We start from the raw sequence: 20,775 nt of genomic DNA, 5'->3' as shown, positions 1-20,775 counted from the left end.
CTTTTCCTTCCCTTTCCTGTCAAAAGCTTGTCAAAATTAATTAAACTAAATTAAACTAAATATTTAAATTAAACTATTTAAATATTTATGTGTAACTCTGGAGGTGTTCATGGAAGTTTTATATGTTGCGTTAAGGAACATGGTTTCTTGGTGATATGTGGACACTTGCACTGGATGATCTTGTAGGTCTTTTCTAATCCTTGTAGTGATTCTATGAATCTATGATTTACTTGTTGCTTCCTTAATAATTTGTTCTGTTGGCAGTTATCTTCTATTAAGATTAAAATATCAGGACTGTGGTTGTCCACCATATTTTTCATCCTCGTTCTCTCCTGTAATTTGGGTACATTTTGAAAATTTTGGTAGCAGGGCACAGTGGGGGGTGACCTTTGCAGGAAGAAATGGGGAGCTGTCCTATACTGGAAACAACTGTCTCCTATTTGTTCACTGCAAAAGTCAGCTAAGTCTACCAGCCAGTGTGATGGCATCTCTATGCAAACATATTTAATAATGTTCAAAATATATATACATATATCTGACAGAAGAAAGGGGAGAGAAAAAAAGGAATAGCTGAGGATACGAGGGAGTAAAGCAGTCACAGTATACCTCTGAAGGGACTGCAGCCCTTGGAGTATATATGCAGGAATATATTAAAAGAGTGAGAAATGAATGGCAGCAGAGGTAAAGTGTGAGGTACTGACCTCAACCTCATGTTTTATACAATGTAACACTGAAAGAACAAAGTGTACCGTCTTGTGATAACAAGGGAGGAGGTGCTTCTGGGATGAAGTAAGAACAGTTCAACAGGGCAGAGTAAAGCTGAGCGCAGGAAAGTGGAAGAAAAGGTATCATAGTGTTTGTTTCCTTTGTGCCCCAATACATGAATTGGTAATTAAATATTTGTGTTAATTATCAGTAAAAAAAAAAAAAAAAAGATATTTTTTCCCCAGCTGAGTCTGTTTTGCCCATAGCTATTTATGGTAAGCACTCTCACTCTTTTTTCTTTAACCCATATTCTTTCTTGCTCATATTCTTTCCTAATATCTCCCCATGCCTTGCTGAGACAGGAGGAGGCAAACAAGGTTCTCAGTTGCTAGCTGGACCCAAACTACAACAAAAGTTTATTAACAATATGGGCAATCAGATCCAAAATTCAATCTGGTTATTTCTTTTAGATCTTGAGAGACAGAACTGATAGCTATTGAAATTATCAGGGGAAACAAATAAACAAACAGAAAACCTAATTAGGTGACACTGGCCTAAAAGTATTGTTGATAAAATATTCACTGAAAGGAGAACTGAAATTCCAACTGTCATGGGTTACTTAGATTTACCTGTGCCCGTGACAGGGGCAGCCACCCCGTAGGGCCCCCGGCCCGTAAGGGAAGGGAAAAAGGGGAATGGAAAAAGAGAACAGCTGTGGCAATCTAAGGAGGAAGACTTATTTTACTAAATTTGATATCGGAATACAAGATGACACAATATAATACAATATGATTGAGGCTAATAAATCGAACATAACAGAGAGAGAGTCCCTGAAAACCGAGAGGCCTACTGTGAACTCTGGGCAACACGGCTGGAACGCTTCCCACTCTCTGAGGGTCAGAGAGAGAGAGAACTCCAGCCTGGGAGCGAGATTATATATGTCCTCCTCCCGTGACTTATCTCTGGCCGTGATGTCCTCTGGGATATGTAGTTCTCCTCTAAGAGCTCAGTACTTGGGATGCTGCCATTCCAAATAACTGGAGCATGAACCTTCCAATAATCCATACTGCACATGATGTTATGATGTAGAATATTGACAGCAACACCACAAAACCATGACACCAACATTAAAAAACGTATGTATGGAAGAATCATAGAATGGCTAGGGTTGGAAAGGACCTTTAAGATCATCTAGTTCCAACCCATCTGGTATAGATAGGCACACCATCCTCCAGACCAAGTTGCACAAAGCCCCATTCAGACTGCTGTTGAATGCTTCCAGGGAGGGAGCATTTACAACCTCACTGAGCAACCTGTTCCACTGATTCACCCTCACAGTAAATAATTTCTTCCTAATATCTAGTCTAAATCTGTCCTCTTCCTGCCCTTTTCCTATTGCTACATTCCCTTAGAAAGAGTCCCAACCTAGCTTTTCTGTAGGTCCACTTCAGGAAGTGGAAGGCTGCTTTAAGGTCACCTGGAGCCTACTCTTCCCCAGGCTGAAAAGCCTCAGATCTCTCAACCTGGCCTTCAAAAATTCAGATTAATGCATGCAGAATTTATTGAACATGTATGCCATACAGTATACATGATAACAGTTACTATTTTTTCCTTGTTTGCTTTCTTTTATTTTGGTTTCTCACATGGGCATGGGCTTTATAACAAATGTAAATATTTGAATTCAATCTTGATACATGAATGCCACAACTTTTTTTCACATTAAGAAAGCTGTGTAAGTAAATGTGTTAAAGATCAAATTTGCAAATCAAGAAATGGATTAGGGAACATGCAAATAATATTTACTGGGGAGACAATATAATTTTTGCAAAACATATGCTTAGTGCATAAAAAATTAGTTTGTGACTCTCTTCAGAACTCTCTCAACAGCATGACTTTGTTGACTTACAGCATACAGTCAGGATTACACAAATATTTCTGTCATTTATTTTCCATCTGTGTATATTCCCTGTATGTTTCCTAATTGCCCTGAGAAGGCAGAATAATAGAGATTTCTCTTGTTTTGAAGTGCACACATGTTTAGACAGATGCTGAACTTTTGAAGGAATATAAAATGCCTCCCAGTTAAAAGTCTGGTAGATCTTAGCTCAGACTTCCACACAGAAAAACTCTTCCTTTATCATGATGGAACATCACAGTAACATTTAACAGCACTTGTAACTCCATCCAGCAACATAGCTTTTGTGGTTAACGTCTAGGAGAAGCTGAAATTACTTTGTTTAGACTTAATTAATCAATATGCACAAAAGGTTATGCAGTCTTTTTTTCTGAGATATTCAAAACCCACGAGGATATTTTCATGAGCAGTCTACTGTAAAAAATTTCCTTTAGAAGTGGGGGGGTGGACTACATGATCACCAGAGGTCCCTTGCAATATATACAGTTTTTTGATTCTGTAACTCTCATGTGAAATATGGATTTATTTTGAGGTCTTAATCTCCCAAAGGTTAAATCTAACAAATACCTCACTGGGACACATATTGGTCCCATATGAAATTGCACTGGGTCTTCTTGATACGTAGTTAATTTTCTTCATCACTATGTGGTGATGTGTTTTGGAGTTGTAACCAAAACAATGTTGACAGTACACTGATGTCTTAATTATTTTGGAACAATATTTGCATTCTGTAGCATTCACCATTTGTCACCCTGCCCCACAGAGTGTAGATGGGCTAGACAAGAGGCTGGGAGAACAAGCAGACAGGACATCAGACTTAAAGTGACCAAAGGGATATTCTATTTTATATAACTTCATGCACATCAATAAAACTTGGGGGAAGCTGTTGCTTGGGTACTGGCTGAGTACTGCTGTATTGCTAGCACGGCGGAGGGAATTTTTTTGCATTGTTTGTTTTTTCTTTGTTTCCCTTTGTTCTGGCTCTGTGTTGCTGCTTGTTTGTTTGTTTGTTTGTTTTGTTTGTTGTTGGTTGTTGTTGTTTTTGTTGTTGCCTTTTTATTTAGTTGGTTGGTTGGTTTGTTTTTCATTTTACTTATTAAATTGCCTTTAGTTCACCCTTCTTTTATCGCCTCTTCTATTCCTGTCTCCCATCCCTCTGCAGGTGAGTGAGTGAGTGAATGGTTTTGTGTTGCCTGGTTTTCTGCTGGGGCTAATCCACAACCAAGATGTATACCTTTACACTGAAGATAACAGGGTAGAGTGATGATGTACACACAGGTTTGATCTTGTACATGAATGGATTATTTCTTGGTCACACATCTCCTACAGGAATTACAAATACTGAAGAAAGGAATACTCATCCAGATATACTGATATCCTCTATGTCATCTTTCTCTTAACTTTTGGAATACTAAAATGTGTAAACTTCTTCCAACACTACAATGGCAAGGATAAAGTAGCATCATGATTTCTATTTATTTATTTAAACCTGCAAATTGTCAGTCTTTATTCAACATCAAGTAAAAGGTTATCCTTGTATACTCAGCTCTATCGACTTAAATAAATAAATAAATAAATAAATAAATAAAATAATTAACATGTTTCTGGCTATTAGAGACAGCAAACATAGAACATAAAGAAAAAAAAAAAAAAAACTGAAAAGGAAAAATGAAGGGCAGACATGCCCTCTGTCTTTGTCAGATAAAAATCAAAATGTTGCTTTGTTGTAACATTTCTTTGTTACGGCATACCAACAAGCAATTTTCACTGAAGTGTAAAAAAATAAGACAAGACAAAATAGTATGCACATTTTTTTCAACAGTAATATTAAAATAATACAACTGTATAGTCTCTGCTCCATAAAGAATGCTTAAAAGTAGATCCCTCTCTGCAGAGCTCCTCTCTAGCAGGTCATCCCCTGGCATATAGTGGTGCATGTGGTTATTCCTGCCTAGGTGCAAGACTCTACAATTGCCTTTGTTAAACCTCATCTGATTTCTCTCTGCCCAACTCTCCAGCCTGTCCAGATCTCACTGAATGGCATCACTTGTATGTCAGCCATTCATTCCAGCTTTGTATCATCAGCAGACTTGTTGAGGTGGACACTATCCCCTCATCAAGGTCACTGATGAAGATGTTGAACAAGACTGAACCCAGTACTGACCTCTAGGGAACACTGCTAGATACAGGCCTCCAGCCGAACTGTACCATCAACAACAACCTTGCCAGTCAGCCAGTTCTCAAACACCTATTTATCCAACCCTTCCTAATCTTCTTTATAAGGATATTGTGTGAGACAATATCAAATACCTTGCTGTAATCGAGGTAGATTACATCCACTGCTCTCCCCGCATCCACACAGCCAGTCATAGCATCATAGAAGGCTACTAGGCTGGTCAAGCATGAACTCCCCCTAGTGAACCCATGCTGACTACTCCTGATGACCTTCTTCTCTTCTATTGTCTGGAGATGGCATCCAGAGCAAGCTGTTCCATCACCTTTCCAGGGGCAGAGGTGAGGATGACTGGCCTGCAGTTTTCCAGGTCTTCCTTCTTGCCCTTTTTGAAGACTGGAGTGATACTGGTTATCCTCCAGATTTCAGGCACCTCTCCAAGACCTCTCAAAGATGACAAAGAATGGTTCAGCAGTTATCTCTGACAGCTCCTTCGGCACACATGGATTCAACCCACTAAGGCCTGTGGATTTACGTACATTGATGTTGCCTTCACCACTCACCAAAGGAGAGCCTCCCATTCCATAGACTCTCTCACTTACCTCCAGTGTCCAAGATTCATGAGGGCAAGTCTTTGCAGTAAAGCCAGAAACAAAGAAAGTGTTCAGTATCTCCTTCCTCTCAGCATCCCCTGTTATAAGAACACCCCTCTCATTTAGTAGGAAAACCACATTTTCCCTAGTCTTTCTTTTTCTGTTGACATACTTAGAAAAAGGCTTTCTTACTGTCCTTTATCTCCTTTGCCAGATTCAATTCTAAGTGGGCTTTGCCCTCCTCCTTGCCTCCCTGCAGGCCCTGACAGAATTCCTGTATTCTTTCCAAGTGGTTAGACCTTACGCTTCCCTTTGCTTTTATGCATGATCCCCTTGCACATCCAGACAGGTCTCCTGCTGCTCTTTCCTGATTTCTTACTCATAGGGACGCACCAATCCTGAGTTTGAAAAAAAGACTGTGTAAATTCTGGCCAACTCTCACTGGCCCCCTACCTTCTAACACTCTAGCCCACAGGATAGCTCCAAGTAGGTCCCAGAAGAGACCCTACTTTTTGGTTTGCTTCTTCCAGTCAAGATCTTGAACTGCAAAATGAATGGGTTTTTCTTTTAAAAATTTAGGCTCCTAGTAAAATGAGTAAGAACTCTCCAAGACAAAGAATAAAGCTCATTTTGATTTAGTATTCCCACTTTTTTTTTTTTTTTTTTTTTTTTTTTAATATCTAAAAGTTAGAATGTTGCAGGGTAAGAATAGTATGAAATAAATGAAAGACAGTGTGAAGAGCAAGACACATAGAAAGAAACACTGAAAGGAAGATTTAGGAGTAGAATTCTTCTGCAGTATTAATGATTTGTTTAGAAGAATTTGGAAACTGTTGTTATGAAGACATTGTTATAGTCAGAAAATTTTAGTTGTAAGAGAAAAGAGGATTTTCTCTCCTAGTGCAGGCCTCAGATCAGTTGCATAAATGTTTCAAGATTTCAATCCTTTAAGTTATGCTTACAATACCATAACTGATATTGTGTGTGTACAACCCAGTCAAACATCTATCCATCTTCTAAAGTTGTATCATGGAATGATATAACGGCTTAGGTTTGAAGGGACCCCAAGGATCATGAATCTCCAATCCCTCTGCCACAGTTAGGGCCACCAACCTCCCCATTTAATACTAGACCAGGCTGCCCAAGGCCCCATCCAACCTGGCCTTGAACACCTCCAGGGACAGGGCATCTACAACCTCTCCAGGAAGCCTGTTCCAACATTTTACCACTTCCATAGTAAGGAACTTCCCTCTGATATCCAACCTAAATCTTTCCTTCTTCAGCTTAAAACCATTTCCTTCATAGATGTCACTGATAAAGATGTTAAAAAGCATTGGTCCCAAGACAGTCCATTGGGGGGCACCACTTGTTAATGGCTTCCACCTGGACATAGAACCATGAATCACCACCCTCTGTCTGTGGCCTTTCAACCAATCCCTTATCCACCAGGTGGTCCACCTGTCAAATCCATATCTCTCTAATTTGGAGATAAAGACGTGAGGGACCATGTCAAAAGCCTTGCTCAAGTCCAGGTAAATGACAAAAGTCGTCTTCCCTTTGTCCACCAGTGTCGTCATTCCATCATAGAAGGCCACCAGACTGGTTAGGCATGACTTTCCCCTGGTGAAGTCATGCTGGCTGTCTTGGATTACATGCTCATTCTCTGTGTGATCTATCACAGTATCATAGTCTTGTGCAGTTTGGAAGGGACCTTAGAGATCATCGAGTCCAGCCCCCGGGATTCGAGCCTCTGTGTAGCAGAGCGGCACTTCTACCACTTGCGCCACAGGGGAGATTATCATGTCACCCAGAAGGATTGGCTCACTGATTTTCCCAGGCACAGATGTGAGACTCACCAACCTTTTGTTCTCTGCATCCTCCTTGCTCCCTTTCTTACAAATGTGAGTGATGTTACCTTTTTCCCAGTCACCCAGGACCTCACCTGACAGCTACAACTTTTCAGATACATAGAGAGTGGCTCGACAATCACCTTAGCCAACTCCTTCAGAACCCTGGGGTGCTTGTCATCCAGCCTCATAGACTTGTATGCATTCAGTCTCATTAGAACACTTTAGACTTGCTCTGCCCTTACAGTGGAGGGGGATTTACTCACCAGTCCCCACCTAGAAGTGATCGTATGTCTGCAAGTCTGGATAGCATCCCTGAACTCCTCACAGGTGACATGTCCTTGTTTCCAAAGCCTGTGTTTTCTTTGCCTTCATTTTGCACAGCAGGTGCAAAACCAGCCATGCTGTTTTCCTGCTTCCTCTCCCTGCTCTCCTATTCATAGGGATGGAGAGTTCTTTTGCTCTCAGAAAGGCATCCTTGAAGAGCAGCCAGCTTTCCTCAATACCTTTGTCCCTAAGAACAGCATCCCAGGATGTATTTTTTATTAATTAGAATAATTTTCTTTACAAATACTCCAGGTACTAATACAGCATTTGATGGAAGGCATTTAGCCAATAAAAATGTAGAATTTGATAAAGGGGAATTAATAAGGTACTGTATATATCACTGGGCTAATTCTTACGTGTCATTCAGCCAGTACTTCCACCTTTTCTGACACACCTACTATGTGTTGATTGTTTCCTATCTGAGCCCTTGGGATAAGAAGATATTTATTCATTATCTAGGAATAAATTATTCAAGATCAGCCATTGAGATAATGAATTAATAAGGAAATGCTAACCTCTATTAACCTCCGTTTTACACTTCCTATTCCTTATCCAAATTGATTTCATCTTTTGGTAACGTTTCATGAAAGTCTTTTTGATGATAAGATTTTTTAAATCATGAAAATGATAGCCATTTTTTTTCTTGGTTTCAATATCCTATATAATGAAGGAAGTATAAATGATATTTTCCAAGACCAAGAGCATTATTTTTAATTAAACATTATTATTAAACATTATGATTACTAACTATCCAAAATAGAAATAAATTTGAAATAGTCAATCTGACTTATATTAAAGCAGTAGAGAATCTATCAGGCAAAAGTAAAATTGGGGCAGCTTGGGATGTAGTGGCCATGAGATGGTGGAGCTCGAGATCCTGAGTGCAGGAAGCAAAGCAAAAAGTAGGATTGCTACCCTGGACTTTAAGAGAGCTGTCATGGTTTTGTAATTTTGTAATTTTGCTATCAGTATTCCACATCATAAACATCATGTAAGTATGGATACTTCTATTGAATGTGCAGTCCACAGAAGAAGACTACATATCCCAGAGAACATCAGGGGTAATGATAAGTCATGGGACCAGGACTCTATATAATCTCGTTCCCAGGCTGGAGTGCCCTCCTTCTTCTCTCGAACTTCTCGGAGAGTGGAAGCGTTCCAGCCGTGTCACCTAGAGTTCACAGTAGGCTTCTCGGTTTTCAGGGACTCTCTCTCTCTGTTTGTTTGATTTGTTAGCCTCAAATTATATTAATTGTGTTATCTTGTATTTTGATATCATATTTAGTAAAATAAGTTTTCCTCCTTAGATTGCCGCTGTTTTTATCCCATTCCCTTTTCCCCCTCCTTTCCGGGCCCCGGGGGAGGGCCCACGGGGTGACTTCCCCTGTCACGGGCATAGGTAAATCTAAGTAACCCGTGACAAGAGCCAACTTTGATCTCCTTCGGGACCTACTTGGGGCTATCCTGTGGGCCAGGGTGCTAGAAGGCAAGGGGGCCTGTGAGAGCTGGTTAGCGTTTAAATGACTCTTCTTCCAAGCTCAGGATCTGTGCGTCCCTGTGACTAAGAAATCGGGAAAAGGTGCAAGGAGACCTGTGTGGATGTATAAGGAGCTCATGTGCAAGCTCCACGGAAAGAAGAATGTACATGATATGTGGAAAAAGGGTCTGACCACTTGGGAACAATATAAGAATGTAGTCAGGGACTGCAGAGATGCAACCAGGAAGGCCAAAGCCCACCTGGAGTTGAATCTAGCTAAGGAGATAAAGAATAATAAAAAAGGCTTTTTTAAATACGTTAACAGCAAAAGGAAGGCTAGGGAGAATGTTGGCCCCATACTAAGTGAGGGGGGCGTTCTGGTAACAGGGATGCTGAGAAGGCGGAAATAGTGAATGCCTTCTTCGCTTCTGTATTTAGTGAAAGGACTCTCCCTCAAAAATCCCAGACCCTGGAGGCTGATGAGAGAGGTCCATGGAATGGGAGATTTTCCCTTTAGTCAGGGAAGAGGTGGTCTGAGTGCCAAGGAAACATTAAGGTCCATAAATCCATGGGACCTGATGGGGTGCATCCACGGGTGCTGAGAGAGCTGGCGGAGGTCGTTGCTGAGCCACTCTCTGTAATCTTTCAGAGGTCTTGGAGAATTGGGGAGGTGCCTGAAGACTGGAGGACGGCCAATGTCACTCCAGTCTTCAAAAAGGGCAAAAAGGAAGACCCGGGTAACTTAAGGCCAGTCAGCCTCACGTCTGTCCCAGGGAAGGTGATGGAACAGCATGTGCTGGATGCCATCTCCAGACAACTGGGTGATAAGGAGGTTATCAGGAGTACCCAGCATGGGTTCACCAAGGGGAGGTCAATGCTCAACCAACCTGGTGGCCTTTTATGAAGATGTCACTAGCTTGGTGGACAGGGGGAGGGCGGTAGATGTAGTCTACCTTGATTTCATCAAGGCTTTTGATACTGTCTCCCATAACATCCTCATAGGTAAGCTTAGGAAGCATGGGATAGATGAGTGGACAGTAAGGTGGGTTGAGAATTGGCTGAGTGGCAGAGTGCAAGAGGGTTGTTGTTGGTGGTGCGGTGTCTGACTGGAGGCCTGTAAAACTAGCGGCGTCCCCCAGGGGTCTGTACTGGTTTCGGTCTTGTTCAACATCTTCATCAATGACCTTGATGAGGGGATAGTGACCACCCTCAGCAAGTTTGCTGATAACACAAAGTTGGGAGGACTGGCTGACATGCCTGAAGGCTGTGCTGCCATTCAGCGAGACCTGGACAGGCTGGAGAGCTGGGCAGTAAGAAACCGGATGAGGTTTAACAAAAGCAAGTGTAGAGTCTTGCACCTAGGTAGAAATAATTGCATGCACCAGTACAGGCTGGGGATGACCTGCTGGAGAAGAGCTCTGCAGAGAGGTACCTGGGCGTCCTGGTGGATGACAGATTGACCATGAGCCAGCAGTGTGCCCTTGTAGCCAAAAAAGCCAATGGAATACTGGGGTGTATTAAAGAGAGTGTGTCCAGCAGGTCGAAGGAGGTCATCCTCCCCCTCTACTCTGCCCTGGTAAGGCCTCATCTGGAATACTGTGTCCAGTTCTGGGCTTCTCAGTACAAAAAAGACAGGGATCTCTTGGAAAGAGTCCATTGGAGGGCCATTTAGATGGTGAAGGGCCTGGAGCATCTCCCCTATGAGGAGAGACTTAGGGAACTGGGTCTGTTTAGCCTTGAAAAAAGAAGGCTGAGAGGGGACTTGATCCAGGTTTATAAATACCTGAGGTGTGGGAGCCATAGTGGTGAGGCTGGTCTCTTTTCAGTAGTGCGTGGGGATAGGACTAGGGGTAATGGGATGAAAGTACAGCGTAGGAAGTTCTGCACGAATGTGCGGAAGAACTTCTTCACAGTTTGGGTGACAGAGCACTGGAACAGGCTGCTCAGGGAGGTGGTGGAGTCTCCTTCTCTGAAGATATTCAAGACCCGCCTGGACGCCTACCTGTGCGACGTGGCTTAGGGATCCTGCTTTGGCAGGGGGGTTGGACTCGATGATCTCTGGATGTCCCTTCCAACCCCTACAATTCTGTGATTCTGTGGGTGTTTTCATTCAAAACTTAAGATTTCAAAAAGCTTGGATCTTATGATTCTGTGTTGTCTTAGACAGATGGCTTTCTGGCATTATTCAGTTTAGTACTGAAATGTTGTTTACAGTTTCATATGCATGCTCAAAATTTATTTTTATTTTCAGCAGAATGTTTAACAAGCTTGTAAATTCTAGTAGCAGAAATTATTGAGTCTACAAATAATGGTTTGTGTGTTTGGGATGAAGGGGGGGGGGAGAGGGAGAGATGGGAAGACTCCACTCTCTTCTCTCTTTTATTTAATTTCAGGAAAAATTGAGATCATTTTCAGAGATTGGATAGCTCCACTCTGGTATTTCATTTAATGTAAAGAGATAGCAGAGTCTTTATGATACAGATAAGAATTAATTTTACTTTATTTGGTAAATGGTATACACTCCTGAAATATTCAGCTGTAGCTGAATATACTTTTCTAGACCTTCTCATTTCTAAACAAATCCACTTCTCAGGTACAGTGGAAGAAGAAGGATACAAATTCTGCTTTGAAAGAGCCAGAATAGGAAATTACTGACTATGACCCAGATGATTTACTAAACCATAGTCATGAATGGCAGAGACAAGTGTCCCAATATTGTATTTGACTTTATGCTCGGTCAAAAGAAGTTCAGTTGCAGCAACAAAAAGACTTATCAAACACCATTTTCTGTACTTGATAGCAAAGGCAAGTATGTTTCTTCAGGAGAATAAAGTTCATGGATTCCCTGTCAATTTCTTTATCATCAAACTGCAGAAAAGATTACAGAATATTAATAATAATTAATTGGGAAGTATAAAGGTGGATATTTTTCTCTTCATTTGCCTTTGCCAGGTAGAAACCAAGTACCCTTCTTGCCTTCATTGTCTTAAAAATAGGCACATGATTTCAGGATTTCCAGATTTCTCGATATGGGTATATGGGCTGTAGAATACTACAGAAGAACTTTGAGGTTACAAGTAGGATCATGTCAGAAAATAAAATAAAATAAAATAAAAAAATCTAGTAGCTATTGTGTTTCTGACTTGCATCATGAAAAATATTCAACAGTAAAAGGGATTTGTAGCTGAGAGAAGCAGCAGAACATTTATTTATTTTTCTTTCACCTTGACATGTGATTTCCCCACACTCTTTCAACTAAAATGAAGAACAGAGGTAGTTCGAGATTTGTGAAGTCTCTATGAAGTTACTGTTCTTTGCCATTAGCAAAACAAACAAACAAACAAAGAAACAAAATATTACAAATTAAATACCCTTTAGGAAAATGGTAGATGACAAATGCATAAATTTAAGATTTAGTCTGACATTAATTACTGGCATGTTAATGGAATATTAGTACACTATTCAACTGACATAATTAATGTTTGTTACCCTGCTTTAACAGAAAGTATAACTTACCAAAAATCTTGAATTAATTCTTCAAGCAATTTGGAAGACTGAATGATATTTATTCCTTAGCTGGAAATCGCTAAACAGTGTTCTCTTTCAATAAACTAAACTTCTACAGTAATGATGAGATTATATGCAGATTTTTATATTAATATTTAATATAAACATAATGTTTATAATGCATTTAATATGTTGTTGTTACAGGATACATTTGGATCTGAGAGACACGATGTCTCGGGAGCAGCAACAGCAAACTACGCACTCAGAGTGGCACAGAGGGTTAGGTGTTTCAGTTAGTATACACACACTCACACACACAGGCATCCATTTTAGATAATCCCAGTAAGTGGCAAGCAGAAACACCTAAAGCAAGCTTGATATTACTTACTGACTCTTTAGAGACAGCAAAACACCAAAAAGGCAAAGGAGAAGGAACATGCCAGCAGTGGATTTGATAGGTAGTGCCAGCAGGGCATCCCCTGCTTCAAAGTGCACTTTTCCTCTCTCCCACTACAGCCTCTCTCCTGCTTTTATTCTCCCCAGGGTCTGCAGGGTTTTTTCCACTTGCATGCTGTACCCGCATGGCCAACATGTGATACAGAGCCCAAGTGGAACACCTGCTTGCAAAACAAGTCTTTGCAAAAGCAAGATAAACTACCAAGGTCAGCTCTCTCTACAAAACAAGATATTTGTGACTGTTGCTGCAAATATCATTTTCCTTAAACAGAACACTTCATTCCATCCCAGTTTCATTCTTCTGTCAGGGGCCTTTAGGTACCCAACACATATGTGAATGTGTGCATTTATATATCTGTGCAGCTGCAAAAACATACAGACTGTGATCAAAATTTTAGTGATCAGTCTGAATATAAAAGCAGAATCTTTAGTGGCAACATTTTCAAAAGATAAAAATGTCAGTAATGATTAGAAGTTGGCAGTTATAGTGAGGATCTGGATCTTACATTAACTTGATTTCTATCATATAACATACTGTGTAAACAGTGCATGATTATACACGTTAAAACTTGACAGTGTCCTGGGAAGTCAGTAGTCTGGAAGAGTGGCCACATACATGTACATGTTTACATAACATTATTTTAGAGCAGTTAGAATATAACATTTAAAATATCACAGAAATATTTGAAGACAAATTGTAGTGAAATTACCAATAGATAACTACATAGCTTTCATAAAGTTTTAAAGTGTCCTGCTTACTCTCCCTACAGAAAATAACTCTGGAATTGCAATACTACAATATAGTCCAAGTTTGTCATATAGGGTGCTTTATGACTGTGCATATCTTGTGGGCTGTAAAAAGCACATCTTTGCCTTCAGAACTGGGAAGAAGCTCCTTTTACAGTGAAACATATACAAAAAGTTAGCCTACATAGCATAAAAGAAGAAAACTGCAAAATTACTGGATTACTGTTCATGTACTCACGAGAAGATAAATACTAATTTAATAAAGATTTCTTTAGTTTGGCAGAAAAGTCAAGTTAAAATCAATGAAATCTGAAGCCAGACAAATTAAATTTGGACATAAGGCACAAATATCAAAGAGTGAAGGTAATTAACCATTGGAAAAATGATTATTTCAGTCTAGTTAAACACAATGCATCTTTAGTCAGACACACTTACTGACTTTAATCTAATCTTCACTTTGAGATGACTGCATAGCATGTAAAAATTTGTTCTCTGATAAACAGCAGGAGACAGAAGCTGATTGGATGTCCTAGTTAATGTCATATATCACAATCTAATCTTTGAGTAATCTTAACTGATAACTGATTGTAACACAGATAAAATGGTAAACTTAACAGAAGGAAATAGGATGGAGAAAGATGTGGGAGAAATTAAGGAGCTATAGCCAGCAGTCAACCTTAGTGTCAGGTTTAAAAGGTTAAACTCACTGCTAGTTGTGATCTGCCTCCTGAGTCTTTATTTTTATTTTAATCTTAAAGTTGCTTCTGTTCCCTGATGCTATATCATATTGAACACTATTACAAGGATACACACAGTCAGTGAATTTGATTCAGGTGATAAATAATAAATTAACTTCTGCTGTCTCATCTGAAATGGTTATCTGAATAAGAGGAGACAGAAGATATGTTTCTTAGTAGTAACTCATTCTTTAAAAATCCATGGAAATTACAATACATTTCAAATGCCAAAGAGACCTCATCTCCCTTGCTAAATGAGAAAGGAGAACTGGCTACAATAGATATGGAGAAGGCTGAGGTACTCAAAATGTTCTTTGCCTTGGTCTTCACTGGCAGCCAGGATTCTCACATCCATGAACCTTACATCCCTGAACCTGAACCTCTAGGTGGGAACTGGGGGAGCAAACTCCCTCCCACTGTAAGGGCAGAGCAAGTCCAAGACCAACTCATGAGACTGAATGTATACAACTCTATGAGACCAGATGATATGCATCCCAGGATCCTAGTGGATCTGGCTGGTCTGATTGCCAAGATGCTCTCCATCACATCTGACAAATTGTGGATGCCAGTGGAAGTCCCTTCTTTCCTATGAGAGTGGAAATGGGTTGCCCAGAATCTCTTTTTCTGGAAAAATTCAATACTCATCCAGACACTTTCTTGTGAATCTACGATTCAGAGACAAGTACAAGTAGCAGAAAGAGTAATCAACTAAGCACACATAGATATATATATGTACCCCAATAAATCATGCAGGCAACAGCAAAGAGCAAAATTACCACATCAGTGAAAGTCTACTGAAAGAACCAACAGCTCTGAAGAGATTTTACAAGACTTCTGCAGTTTGTAAAAAAAAAAAACAACAAAAAAAAAACAAAACCAGGTTATTATGAATCACATGGGATGATAGGATGCATGGGAAAATAACAAAGTTGTGCTATGGGAGATACAGACTTGCTATTAATTAAAAAATTATTTATTGTGAGGGTGGTCAAATGCTCAAACAGCCTTCCTGGGCAAGTGCTTGATGACCCATGTCTGTTCACTGAACTTGAGTTCAGTGAGTATTTGGACAATGCTTTCAACAACATTCTTTAACTTTTGATTAGCTTCAAAGGTGTTGGACCGTTGGAATACATGATTTCTGAAGGCCTCTTCCAAAAGAACAATTCTACTTTGCTCTTTTTTATTCATAATATTTAAGGTGTATACTGTATTTTTTTAGAAATATTCAAAATTGGATGTACTTTCGGGGGAATTTGCCATGACACTATACAGGTTACTTTTGTGTGCATCTAGAAGCCTGTCAGCAATCACTGCCATTATTTTTCATGTTAGGAATTAACTTAGTTATAAAGACCTGCTTAACAAGTTAAATAAATAAATAAATAGATAAATAAATAAATAAATAAATAAGTTGACTAGTAGTTCAACTAGTAGAACTCCTCAGTTCGTGAATGGAAAACCAAACCAAAACAAAACAAAACATGAGATTCATTGGCTTCTCTGTATGAGAAAATTGTCTCTTCCAGAAGATAGATTCAATCTATCAAATATAGTTAAAACAAAAACAAACACAAACAAACAAACAAAATTATTTCTGCCTGATTTTTCTTTTTATGAAATTAATTACACATATAGTTATCAGAAAGTGAACATAATGATAAAGTTAAATAACTGAGAATTCTTCATAACTAGGATATCAGTTTAACTGATAGTATTATTAAATAGCTTTACACAAAATTGTGTGAAATTAGTACAACATTTAACAAAAATACTGAATTAATATTAAGGATATAGTATACTTAAGGCTTTTCAGAAAAGCCTGTGTACTGCTATTTTAAATCACACAGCACTGTTGCTAGCACATGTGAATATGAGAACAGGATTTAAAACATGCTTGCTCTTATTGCATCTCTATTATTTTCAACTTCCGTATATTTCATTTATTTATGTAATAATAAATAGACCTAACAGCAAAGAGTGACAATTTGCTCTCCCCAGATTCACTGAAGTTTATGACAACATTTAGTACATCAGCCACTGGCTGAGGCAGAGTGGACATTCTGTCCCTATCATCTATTTATTTGAGGATCTGAAGGAATATAGATTTACTAGCCTACTCTAGTAGGCTCTAGTATACTGTAAGTAAACTGCTGATACAAAAATACTTTCCTATGTCTTTATAATTCTCTTTGAATATACTGAAGCATACACATATGGTAATAGAAAGGTGTCCCAATGTAAAAATAATCATCCATAATAATAATAATAATAATAATAATAATAATAATAATAATAATAATAATAATAATAATAATATAGTAATGCTATTTGAGAAGTTGGAATCATTTTCTGAGCATTCACAATAATTTTTTGTATATATTTTACGCAATGTCTGCAACATTTTGCGTTTGGGAACTCTTAGAAGTTTATCAAATGATAGATATCTTAGTGAGAAAAACAAACATCTTATAATGTACTACATCTCAGTAGATAACCAGTAATACACAGTTTCACTCGTGTTGTTTCAGAGCAGATAGAGCTATCCTAGCAACCTTGTCTGTAAATGTTTTATTCATCAGTTTGTTTTTGCTAAAGAACATAGCCTAGGCATTTCCAAGATCTTAATATCAGTTTGTGTGCCAAGTAAGATACAATCTTTCTCGGTTATGTTTATGAGAATGCATTTTCACATTAAACTAGAAACAAATGAATCTGTCAACAGTCTTTCATGGAGCACACATACCCTGGGTGCACAGACTTGACAAAGGCTTAAGGGGAGAATGATTTGTAAGAGTCTCTTGTTAAAATATTGACAGCACATCACAGGGGATTTCCTCCAGCAATGGGAACAGATTATATTTCTGTGTGGTGAATGTGAAATTATGTGAGGTTTCTTTGTGTTTGACTCTAAAATACATACACAAACAACATGGAAAACATGAGCAGAAACTGTCAAGCAGATTAATGACAAAACAGGGAAATGTTCCAAATATGGGATAGTTGCTTTGAAGCAAGAAAATGTCAATAAATTATAAAGAAAATACTAAAATAAAAAATGAAATATTTGAATACTTCTATTAAATCCAACAGAAAGATCATGTTTCATAGTTTAAAAAGATATGCAGATAATTCCTAATGTTTGTTAGTATCCACCTAAGTTACTTATATTTAAAAGACAAAGTTACCACTTAAGACTCTCTGTGGATATCAACCACCTAGAAATCTTTCTAACAGCAGAAAGGAAGACCTGAATTTCCATAAATATTGTCTAATATCTGTCTGTCCTAACCAGATGACTCTAAAAAGAACAAAAAACCTAGAAACAGAAGTAATAGAAAACATTCAATAAAAGAAACAAGCTGTTGCACACAGTGCAAGTCTTAAACTACTCAGTGTTCATGATAACTGTAGGCACACATGACTTCATAACTGTGGCAATATGCCTTAAAATCTGTTTTTTATCAAGAGGCCTATATTATGAAATCATATTAAAATATATATGGAATTTTTTTATTTATTTATTTTTTTAACTGAGTATGATTTTCCTGACATGAGCAAAAGACCTGCAAGATGTGAATATAAATGCTGGCTGCTACTGATCAACTTAACAGTTAGAAGAAAATAAAATGCTTCTAAAATTTGTCAGCTCAGCTTAACTATTGTTATTGTTACATATAAGCCCTATGGGTGCTAGTTGTCTCGGGATTAGAAAATCTTGCAAGCACTTTTACTTCTAGGTCACTGCTTTGAGTCTATTTCAAATTAATAATAGCTGCAATGTATTATGTAATCTGCTGGCTCTGGAATGGACTGTGCCAAACTATTTGGCAGTTCAAAAGAAATCCTAATGAACTTCAAACTCATTAACTTTGTATCATACAAAACCTTAATTGCAAGTCTCACCAGACAAACTGTAACTTTCTTGGCTAGGGAAACCAGTACTGGTACTTTTTTGAGCTATATCTGTTTGATAGATTTTGGCAAGTAATTATTCATGGGAAAATACGGTATTACTAGTTTCAAAAAATTATGCAAGTTTAAAAAATAGCTTTGTGGTATAACTAAAAATGTTCAGCTGACATACCTGTCCCAATTTAAAAATAAAATAAAATAGGTAGGGCATGTTATTAATTATATCTAACAATAAAGAAGATTTTCAGTTCTTATTCCCTCTGGATGTTGTCTGAACCTGTAATACATTTTATTTTGAAGGAAAACATCTAAAACATATCCTTACAGTGTATTTTGGATTTAACTTTTTCTGTAAAACATACTCTATTTTGCATATAGCAAATGCTAAATCATAGTCTGTAAACCAGAGATAAAATCTCTCAACTACCACGAAGCCCCACACCCATAAATAAATAAATAAATAAATAATTGTTTTATATGTATCCTGGATTGAAATAGAATTTCATAGATTCAAGCACAATGAAACATTTGTAAGGAATGGACTTAAGAAAATAATGTATTAGGATGTCTTTTACGAATGGATAATTAGAACTTGTTCTTTAGTGTAATACAAGCCTATTTCAAAAACCTTTCATAGATTCAGTAAAAGAGAGAGTTTAAGTGAGTTTTGCATCAGAAGCAGAGTTGCCAGCAGGAGCAGAGAGGTGATTATTCCCCTGTACTCAGCACTGGTGAGGCTGCATCTTGAGTACTGTGTCCAGTTTTGTGCTCCTAACTGCAAGAAAGAAATTGAGGCCCTGGAATGTGTTCAGAGGAGGGCAACAAAACTGGTGAGGTGTCTGGAGCACAGGCCATATGGAGTCTGAAGGAGCTGTGAATGTTCAGCCTGGAGAAGTGGAGGCTCCGGGGAGACCGTATTGCTCTCTATAACTTCTGAAGGGAGGTTGTAGTGAGCTGGGGGTTGGCCTGTTCTTTCATGTCATTAGTTATAGAACTAGTGGGAATAGTTTCAAGCTATGGCAGGGGAGGTTCAAGCTGGACATTAGGAAATATTACTTCTCAGAAACAGTGGTCAGGCACTGGAATGGACTGCCCAGGGAGGTGGTGGAGTCACTGACCCTGGAGGTGTTCACGGAACGACTGAATGTTTTGTTGAGGGACATGGTTTAGTGGGAGCTAGTGGTAATAGGTGAACAGTTGGACTGGATGATTGTTTAGGTCTTTTCCAACCTTGGTAACTCTATGATTCTATGATTCTATGAAAATTTCCTCAAGCCAAGATTCACAGAGGAATTTGGAATTTTGGATTTATTTATATTTTTTTCCTAACTAATTATGAGGGATGTGTAGTACTTAACAACTCTGGGAAATTGAAGACCATTTCTGTAGACTGCCACTTGCTCCAAGTTTTTCTTAGTGCTTTTTAATGACTGTGACTGGAACTTCTAGGATTTAAACATTCACTACGGTATACTTTATTCCTGGAAAAATCATGGAGCAAATCCTCCTGGAATCTATGCTAAGGCATATGAAAAAAGGTATGTGATACGAGATAATGAGCTCTTAAAGATAACTTTTTTTTACAGTAAGGATGGTGAAGCACTGGGACACGTGGCCTAGAGAAGTGACAGAAGTCACATCCTTGGAGGCATTCAAGGTCAGGATGTATCAGGCTCTGAGCAACATGATCTAGCTGTAGATCTCCCTGTTCATTGTAGGGGACTTGGACTAGATGAGCTTTAAGGGTTCCTCTCAAGTCAAAAGATTTTATTTTTCTATTATTCTGTGCTGTATGACAGATAGATAGCCTCCTAAGTTGCTGGTGTCTGGAAGACCTTTTTATTTCCTCTGCTCTGATGGTGGCAAGTGACTGTACAAGTTGTGAATATGAAATACACGTGATGGCTCTTCTGTTTTTGAGCTAGAGTGGAGTGTGTTCTCATTCACTAAGCACCCATCTTCAGTCAGTGAAAAGATACTTGTAAGACCCTTTTAAGCACTTATTTCAGATCCAGTTGATATCTCCTGACTTAGGTAAAACACTTTTTAAAATTAATAGCATTTAATGGTGCATAATTTAATAGTGTGAATAAAATTACAAATCCTATGGGTTAGAAATGAAACAGAGAAATTAAAAAATGTTTCCTAAAGAGAAAGTTCTTACTGTGTTTGGGGAAATTACACTTTCATCCTTGATGCAAAATTTTTTTTCACTACTGCTGTTATTCAACAAAAATGTATTTTGTTATTGTTGAACATTGTATGGATCACTCATGATTTCTATCTTCAAGTAGTAGTTAATGAAAATACTATAACATACAAACTTAATTCTCCTGGAGTGATTAAAGCCTACTTTAATGAATTAAAATGAGTCCC

Source organism: Coturnix japonica, chromosome 1, assembly GCF_001577835.2.
Source record: "Coturnix japonica isolate 7356 chromosome 1, Coturnix japonica 2.1, whole genome shotgun sequence".
Taxonomy (NCBI): domain Eukaryota; kingdom Metazoa; phylum Chordata; class Aves; order Galliformes; family Phasianidae; genus Coturnix; species Coturnix japonica.
Note: the sequence above shows the minus strand (reverse complement) of the source record.